A 10309-nucleotide genomic window follows, 5' to 3' on the forward strand; every position below is an offset into this window, starting at 1 on the left:
TAGAAGAATGAAAATAGACCCATATCTATCACCATACACAAAACTCAAGTCCAAATGGATCAAAGACCTCAACATAAAGCCAGCAACGCTGAACCTTATAGAAGAGAAATTGGGAAGTACACTAGAATGCATTGGCACAGAGACCACTTCCTAAATATTACCCCAGCAGCACAGGTATTGAGAGAAACTATTATATATTGGAACTTCTGAAACTGAAAAGTTTTGGTAAAGCAAAAGACACAGTCAACAAGACAAAAACGGCAGCATATAGAATGATCAAAGATCTTCTGTAACCCTACATCATACAGAGGTCTGATCTCCAAAATATACAAAGAACTCAAGAAATTGGTTATCAAAAGAACAAAAATCCAATAAAAAATGGAGTACAGAGTTCCTGCGAGTTTCTTCCTGCTGTGTGCATCTGACATCTGGCCTCTGGCTTCTAGCAACTTCCCTTGTGCCATGGCCCCAAAATGGCAATCTATGTATCTGCCTCAGTCCAAGAAACACAAACTGGCTCCTTCCCTGAAACTGGAGGACAAGTCGGCCTCCCCCGGCCTGCTAAAGTGAGAAAAAGAATAGTAAGAAGCAATTGAACACATTGACAAATTACAAAATGAAATAGACTGACTTAATGAACAAGCAAGTGAGGTAATACTAAAGGTAGATCAAATAATATAACAAACTCCACCAACTGTTTTTTTTTCCAGAAGAGGTCAGAATTGATCTCTAAATTTCCAAATTTTGGGGTAACCACATTTGTCAACCATCCACAAGTGTCTGCATTGCTTGGGGAGAAAGACAAAGAGGCTCTGCGTTATTTAACCAGAGTTAAAGTAACAGAATTTGAAGATATTAAATCAGGTTACCGAATAGATTTTTATTTTGATGAAAATCCCTATTTTGAGTATAAATTTCTCTCCAAAGAATTTCATCTGAATGAGAGTGGTGATCCATCTTCAAAGTCCACTGAAATAAAATGGAAATCTGGAAAGGATTTGACAAAACACTCAAGTCAAACACAGAATAAGGTCATCAGGAAGAGACAACACAAAGAACAAGAGACCTTCTTTACCTGTTTTACTAAATGCTCTGATGCACGTGCAGATGAGTTAGGAGTGGTCATCAAAGACAACATTTGGCCAAAACCCTTGCAGTACTATTTGGTTCCTGATATGGAAGATGGAGGGGGAGAGGCAGAAGATGATGACGATGATGATGATGAAGGAGAAGGCTTGGAAGATATCGATGAAGAAGGGGATGAAGGTAAAGAAGATGATGATGAAGGGGAAGGAGAGGAGGATGAAGGCAAGGATGACTAGCACAGAAGACTGATGGATTCTGACCCTCTTTTTATTTTCTTTTTATTTTTTTTTAAATTTCTCTAGTCCCTAGGAGCAAGTTACATTCATTTTCCTCCCATCCCCAATCCTTCTTGTGCTCAGTTGCCCTGTTTTTGAGGTCTTGCTTCTCAACATCATGGTTCTCAACTTATTTTGGCGGAAATGTCTTGCACAAAATACAATGGAAAAAGAATCTCCACTACTCTGTTCTACATTCATTTTTATCTTTTCTTGTATTGAACTGTGGGATCAACACCACCACAACTGTCCTCTGTGGGAAAAAAGAAAAGCCCTCCAGCCCCTTTGGCTCTGCTGGAGGCAGGGGGGTGCTAGGCCCCTGTATAGTAGTGCATAAAATTCTAGATTTTTTTCCTTTCTCTGAATATTGGGCTCAGAGATTAAACTGTGTCTATGTGAATACAGACAGTTAGCATTTACCAACAAGTATTTGTCTACTTTTACTTGTTGAATAAAAGAAAAAAGGGGGGATATAGAAGGTCATCACGGATGGGTTTGAGGTGTCTGGGGGGGGTAAGTGGGAATTGTGACAACATGGTTTCTCCTTTGGCATGTTTAATTGTGATGTTTAACAGACATCCTTGCAGTTTAAGATGACATTTTTAAAAGAAAATTCTCTCATAATGATGACTTGAGCCCTACCACTCAATGGGAGAATCAGCAGAACCTGTAGGGGTTTATTTGAAGTTCGCATTCTCTGTTGTAACTTTTTTTTTTAATTTTTAGGTTTTTGGTTTTCACTGGTAGGAAAAGATGCTCATTTTAAATGTTAAAGTGTACAAGTTGCTTTGTTACAATAAAACCAATGTGTACGCACACACGCACACACACACACAAATGGTGTACAGACCTAAACAGAGAACTCTCTACAGAGGTATCTAAAATGGCTGAAAGATACTTAAGGAAATGTTCAACATACTTAGTCATCAGAGAAATGCAAATCAAAACAACTCTGAGATTCCATCCTGTACCTGTAAGAATGGAAACGATCAAAAACCCAGATGCCAACTTATGCTGGAGAGGTTGTGGGATGAAGGGAAAATTTTGGTATTGCTGGTAGAAATGCAAGTTGGTACAGCCCCAGTGGATGTCAGTACAGTGATTGTTCAGAAAATTAGGAAACAACCTACCTCAAGACCCAGTATTACGTCTTTTGGGTATATATCCAAAAAATGCTCAATCTTTCCACAAGTACATGTACTCAACTATGTTCATAGCAGCATTGCTTTTCATAGCCAGAACCTGGAAATAATCTAAATGCCCCTAAACCGAAAAATGGATAAGGAAAATGTGGTACATTTACACAATGGAGTACGACACAGCAGGAAAAAATAACATCTTGAATTTTGCAGGAAAATGAATGGAGCTACAAAACATTATTTTGAGTGAGGTAACCCAGACACAGAAATACAATTATCACATGCACTCCCTCATAAGTGGTTTTTAACCATAAAGCAATGAAAACCAACCTACAAATCATAATGCCAGAGAATGTAGACAACAATGAAGACACTAAGAGAGACTTACATAAATATAATCTACATGGGAAATAGAAAAAGACAAAATCTCCTGAGTAAATTGGGAGCATGGGCACCTTGGGAGAGGGTTGAAGTGGAGGGGAGAGGCAGGGAAAGGAGCAGAGAAAGCTGTATAGCTCAATAAAAATCAATAAAATAAATACTGTGTATCAAACAAAGAAAAGAAAATGAATTATTTTGTACACTAAAAAAACAAAATTTAGCTGCAGGTTTTTTTTTTTTTCAGAATGGGCTTTTCTTGCTGGCAGCATGCTGCAGCTCCCTTAAGAAAGGCTTTCCTGATTCAGCGGTAGTGGGGAGGAAAATGCCACGGCAATTTTGAAATACCAGCTTTCTGGACTGTGCTGCCAGCTTGACCTCTGGCTCTTTCAGGAGACTTAGAATTTGAATGGGCTTTGTGAGCAATGTGCTACAGCTTGCCTGGTGACAATATGGACCTGCTCTGTGTCTAGAGATGTGGAACTCTGCATGGTTCTCATAAGTGGCTATCATCTCTGTCATGCGTGATTGGGTGGGGAAAGCAGACAGTGCCATATTTCCCCTAGCAATTCTGCAGCTAAAAATTTTAAGAAGTGCTTAGCATTTTAAGAAGTGTTCCGGAAAAGTATTACATATACACAAAACACTGATTCAGACATAAAAGACCTCTAAAAGGACTATACACAGAGAGTCTGTATTATGTATATTATTTTGTTTTCTTTGAATTTCTTGACTGTGAATTAGCTAAGTAAAGAGAGACATTTCTTTGCAAGGGCTGGTAAGATAAAACAGCATAGATATTTTACAGGTTTCGTGACTTCAAAATTTGAGTCTAAAGATAAGTTGTTTTTGAAAAGAGGCTCTTATTGTATTTCCCCAGAGGATGACAACTTTTGGATTCATTCCAGACTAATGTGGTTTGATGGACCAAGAGTCCTTGTAAGGTTGCCTTGAACACCCCTCAAAAATTTACTCTACCCAGTAAACAGTAGGAAGAAGTTTGGACATAACTACACTCATATTCCCAAATATTGTCTATATATTAGTGTTTACATTTAAAGGGGGATATGTTATAGAGATTTGCATTGGGATGGATCGTGTTTATTGATACAAATCTAGGGTCAATTTTGTTCTATGTATATTTTTCCTCATGATTAAGGTATTTTGTGTACATCTCATTTACAAACGCAACGTAAAATTAAGAAATTTAAGTTAAAAGATAATCTTCTACAATAGTCAAGCTTGTAGTCGTTTTAGCTAGATTTCTGAATGTACAGAGATGTATTTCAGATGGGTAGGCATTCTTCAAACTTTTCAAATACTACAGAATAATCAACCCAATTATAAAATGGGGCACTGAGCTGAACAGAGAATTCTCTACAGAAGAAGTTCAAATGGCCAAAAGACACTTAAGGTCATGCTCAACTTCCTTAGCGATCAGGGAAATGCAAATCAAGTCAACTTTAAGGTACCATCTTACACCTGTCAAAATGGCTAAAATAAAAAAAAAACACCAATGATAGCTGGAGAGGTTTGGAAGAAAGGGGTACACTCATCCATTGCTGGTGGGAACGCAAACGTGTGCAACCACTTAGGAAAGCAGTGTGGTGGTTTCTCAGGAAATTCAGGATCAGCCTACCCCTGGAGCCAGTCATACCACTCTTGGGAATATACCCAAGAGAGGCCTTATAATACAACAAAAGTATATGCTCTACTATGTTCATAGCAGCATTGTTTGTAATAGCCAGAACCTGGAAACAACCTAGATGCCCTTCAATGGAAGAATGGATGAAGAAAGTATGGAATGTATACATATTAGAGTACTACTCAGCAGTAAAAAACAAGGACTTCTTGAATTTTGCAAACAAATGGATGGAAATAGAAAACACTATCCTGAGTGAGGTAAGCCAGACCGAAAAAGAGGAACATAGGATGTACTCACTCATATTTGGTTTCTAGCCATAAACAAAGGACATTGAGCCTATAATTAGTGATCCTATAGAAGCTAAATAAGGAGAACCCAAAGAAAAACATATAGGCATCCTCCTGAATATTAACCTTTATCAGGCGATGAAAGGAGACAGAGACAGAAATCTTTAATAAATACATAAACGGAAAAAAAATAAAATGTTTTAAGAATTTAGGACTTTTTATGACAATGAGACACATCTACTCCTGGAAACACCAATTGCTTGAAGAGGAAGATGGACAATGAAGAGAGTCCTTATGAAGATTGTTAGCCATTTTTGCAAGAAACTGGTTTTGCCTGGAATGCTTGATGGTATGCTTTGTGAACTGAACATGCAGGACCCACAGAGAAATGACTGCTGAACTTGTCTTAAGGTGAGAAATGGCCTTCAGGGTTCTTGCTTTATGAAAGGGTCTTTCAGACATTCCGAAAGACACAGAAGAAAATGACTGGCAAACTGCCAATATAGGCAGAACTATCTTTGAAATTTCCTGTTTAATTGAAAGGTCTGACAGTTACTATGGGCCTATAGGCAGAATATGGATGTCCCAATGATACATAAGAACTTTAGGTGACTGTCCAGGCAGCAAGAAGTCTCTGTCAACTCTAGAGTTTTAACTTAGGTAATATTATATCCTTCTAGAGTCTTTGTTAGAGTTGAAGAATAGATAATAATAATATAGTTTTCCTTACACTTATGATAAAAGATAAAATAGATATAAATATTGCAACTATAATCCTTGCTTGATACCTGTCTTATTATATTTAATGTTACTATTTTAAAGTTAAAATCTTCATTTAAATAGAAATGGGGAGGAGATATGGGATTTTCTTATATATACATTGGTGAATAAAGAAACTGCCTTGACCTGCTGATAGGGCAGAACTTAGGTAGTCGGGAAAAACTAAACCGATTGCTGGGAAAAAGGAGGCAGAGTCAGAGAGAAGCCATGTAGCCCCACCAGACACATATGGAAAACTTTACTTGGTAAGCCACTGCCATGTGGCAATACACAGATCAATGGACATGAGTTAATTTAATATGTAAGAGTTAGCCATTAAGAAGGTAGAGGTAATAGATTTAATTAATACAGTTTCTATGTGATTATTTCAATTCTGTATGTCCAGAAAATGAACAAGCAGCCCCCTCCCAACACTTCTCATCATCTCTGGCTGGATGTTGAAAGGCCTAATCTCCTGCAGGTTAACTGCTAAGAAGTAAAATGTGTAACAGAAGTGTTATCACCTATGGAGAGCAATATCCCACATGCATTCTTTCCCCTGTCTCTTAAATTCTTTATATTTATGTTGTTGTGTTCCCTAACTCACCAAAGGTGTTAATATAGGTATCTAATTGATGGCTAAGCACTGAACAGTTCCTTATACTCTGTAATGTGTACACAAATGAAATCTCAAGCAAATGAAGTGAAAAGTTTCTAAAGAAGAAATGCAAATGATAATTAAATATTTTAAAGGAAACTTGATCATTCCATATTTTTAAAATGATGGATGATAAATAATCATCAGAGAAATGATAATTAAAATAATTTTTGAAAAGAAACCTCCTTGCAAACACAATAGCCATCATCAAGAAATATGACACAGCAGAAAAAATAACATCTTGAATTTTGCAGGAAAATGGATGGAGCTACAAAACATTATTTTAAGTGAAGTAAGCTCTAACCCAGACACCCAAAGACAATTGTCACATATACTCACTCATAGGTGGTTTTTAAACATAAAGCAAAGAAAGCCAGCCTACAAACCACAATCCCAGAGAACTTAGACAACAATACAGACACTAAGGGAGACTTACATAGTTCTAACCTACATGGGAAGTATAAAGTAGAAAATGACAATATTTCCTGAGTATATTGGGAGCATGTTGACCCTGGGGGAGACCTGAAGGGGGGAAGGGAATGGAAGGGAGGGGACGCAGAGAAAAATGTAGAGCTCAATAAATATCAATAAAGAGCCAGGCGATGGTGGCGCACGCCTTTAATCCCAGTACTTGGGAGGCAGAGGCAGGCGAATCTCTGTGAGTTTGAGACCAGCCTGCTCTACAGAGCTAGTTCCAGGACAGGCTCCAAAGCCACAGAGAAACCCTGTCTCTAAAAACCAAAATAAATAAATAAATAAATATCAATAAAAAAGATGAGGCCTCACATTCCTGTCAGTGCAACTTAAATATTTTGCTCAGTTTTAATTATCATAGCCTTAAGAAGAAAGAAGTAGGAACCAATTAGTCTTTATACCATAATAACACTGATTTTTATCACCTTTTAACATTATATGACAATTTAAATATTGCAAAGAGAGAAATATTTATGCTTAAAATCTCATGTATAACCTGCCACCAGTATTTGTTAAACATTAAGAAGACTAATAAATTTAGTGAAATATTTGAAATATACATTGCACTATTAATAAGTGATACTTCCCTGGATTTAGAATAAGGGTTTACTTTAATAAAGTATTTATAATATTAAAAACAGTATAAAAATACCTAACAAGAATTTCAAAAGAAAACTGAAGTAATCATTTATAAACTTCATTACACATTCATTTTTCTTTCTTCTATGTCTAAGCTAAGTTTTAAGCTTCTCATGTTCTGTCATCAGAGATTGTTAATATACACATTAACCATAATCACCTACATTTATATTACAACATCTTGCTAAATAATCATATATAAATATATAACATTTTTCTTAAGAAGAAATAATATCTTTATTTTCTCTAAAAGACACACTAAGTGTTCTTAAATTCATCATATTTTCAGTCATACATAGGTATTAGACGTTCCTTCTATTTGGTTATTTGCTTAGTAAATTCGGTATACTCATAGAAATGTCAAGAAAAATTAAATTGGTCTTAATCAAAAGTCTTAAAGGAGTGGAGGGAGGGACCAGAGCAGGACACAAAATCTGTATGTCAGGAAAATGGAATGAATATATATTTGAAGGAGGGAGAAATCTTTCAAAAAGAAAAAAAGGTGATATTGAAAGGCAGAGTTAAAAATATAGCATATTAATGTATATATGAGAAAATTTCAGACTGCAATCCATTTCTTTGTATGGCAATCCAAAGACTTAGTTTAAAAATTAATAGAATGAAAAGATCAGTGAAATTTTCAGCAAAATAAAAATAACAAAATACTACTTGAGGTCATGTCAACTGTAACACACAAAGGGAAATAAGACCACTATGATGGATAATCTTTATTGTTAACTCAGTTGGAATGAAGGCAATCAAAAAAAAAAAAAAAAAAAAAACCACTGACCATATCTATGAGGGATCATTTTGTCCAGATCATCTAAAGTAGGAAAACTCACCATAAACATTGAGAGCATCATTTAGTGTCTGACCTCCCCTGCCACATATGAAGAAAAAGGTCTAAGCAGAAAGGCTTGCTTATGCCTCCTTGATATATTTTTTTCTTATAAGTTCATCTCTAGTTTTCTTCCTACTTCTAATTCTTCTGCATTCCTTTGCTTCATCCCAAAGAGGCAGGGCTGGTTCAACATATGAAAATCTGTCAATGTAATCCATCACATAGATAAAATGAAGGAAAAAAAGTAACATATGATCATTTCTTTATATGCTTAAAAAGAATTTGACAAAATTCAACACCCCTTTATGATAAAAGTCTTGGAGAGACTAGGGATACAAGGTTCATTCCTAAATGTAAAAAAAAAGCAATATACAGCAAGCCGACAGCTAACAAATTAAATGGAGAGAAACTCAACGGCATCCCACTAAAATCAGGAACAAGATAAGGCTGTCCACATTGCTGAATTTCATAGATCTGATCACATAAACCAATCTAATAAAGAACCAAAATTGATAGAACCCGCTTTATGATTTTGTATTCTTTTTTTTTTAATTTATTTATTTATTAAGGATTTCTGCCTCCTCCCCGCCACGGCCTCCCATTTCCCTCCCCCTCCCCCGGTCAAGTCCCCCTCCCTCATCTGCTCGAAGAACAATCAGGGTTCCCTGACCTGTGGGAAGTCCAAGGACCGCCCATCTCTATCCAGGTCTAGTAAGGTGGGCATCCAAACTGCCTAGGCTCCCCCAAAGCCAGTACGTGCAGTAGGATCAAAAACCCACTGCCATTGTTCTTGAGTTCTCAGTATTCCTCATTGTCCGCTATGTTCAGCTAGTCCGGATTTATCCCATGCTTTTTCAGACCCAGGCCAGCTGGCCTTGGTGAGTTCCCGATAGAACATCCCCATTGTCTCAGTGTGTGGGTGCACCGCTCGCGGTTCTGAGTTCCTTGCTCGTGCTCCCTCTCCTTCTGCTCCTGATTTGGACCTTGAGATTTCTGTCCGGTGCTCCAGTGTGGGTCTCTGTCTTTGTTTACTTTCATCGCCTGATGAAGGTTAATATTCAGGAGTTTGCCTATGTGTTTGTCTTTGTATTCTTAAAAAGCTGTCAATTCACTGAAGTCACTTTATCTTTCTCAGTATTACAATCTTAGAAGACGATACAGCCTACCACAAAATTATTTCGTCACCAAGCTAATATAAATGAAAAAAAATGAAAAAGGAAGCTGTATATTCTCCTGTACTATATTCAAAGCCAATTAACTAATTAGAAATTAAATTAGTATGGAGACAATTGAATGTTAAAGATTTAGATATTAATTAAAATTCATCGTATTCTATGATTAGTGCCCAAAATAGTCATTCCTTCCTTACAAATACCAGAATGTATTAAGTTAACCAAATTTAAGTTTCCACCAATCAAAAGGTGAAGAATGCATATTAGATTTATATATGACATTTTCCCTGCTATTCAGCAACATGGTTATTTAATTTTCCACCAATGTAACTTGAAAAATGCTTTACTTCATAGCTTTCTTTGGTCTATTGCTATAAATACTTTTTAAAACTACCTAAATGTTGACACATGGAATTTGGGGTAGAGTTAATCTGTGTTCCTGGGTAATAACTTATACTTTCCTTCAGAATAAACAATCTTTTCTCCAATTTGATCCAATTGCTATTTTTCTGCATTCAGGCCATACAGTTAATATGTAGAATAAGGGAATGTGGTGAATAGAACTCATGTTGCTGTTTAATCTGATTTATACATTTTTATGCCTATAGCAGAAAGAATATACTAAGTTTTATGAGGCTTCGGACAACCAGGTAAATAAGAATGCTGAACACTTATGACATTTGTAATTCTTAGCATCTGCCATCTTGTTAATCCTATAGCTATAGCATCCAATTTACCATATACAAATATAGAAGTCATTTTCATGCATTTATTTGGTCATTCATTTGATAGTTACAGATTTACACAAATACACTTTTTAGTATATTCATGTGTCATTAATGAATGACAATAGTCAAGAGAAGATAATTTCAGGATACTTGAATAGCATGCTTCAATATGGAAGTAATTTCATGAATTTTATAGTCTCAAAACCAAGAAAAGTTATAAATGAAGAC

The 10309-nt window shown here is 36.1% G+C and overlaps 1 pseudogene; it reads left to right on the top strand.

Annotated features, from left to right (window-relative positions):
* Positions 1 to 453: 453 nt before the first annotated feature.
* Positions 454 to 1322, top strand: LOC121440479 (annotated as a pseudogene).
* The last annotated feature ends 8987 nt before the right edge of the window (positions 1323 to 10309 follow it).

Source organism: Microtus oregoni, unplaced genomic scaffold (genome assembly GCF_018167655.1).
Source record: "Microtus oregoni isolate MIOR12 unplaced genomic scaffold, Mior012 000067F_ref0000223, whole genome shotgun sequence".
NCBI classification, from domain to species: domain Eukaryota; kingdom Metazoa; phylum Chordata; class Mammalia; order Rodentia; family Cricetidae; genus Microtus; species Microtus oregoni.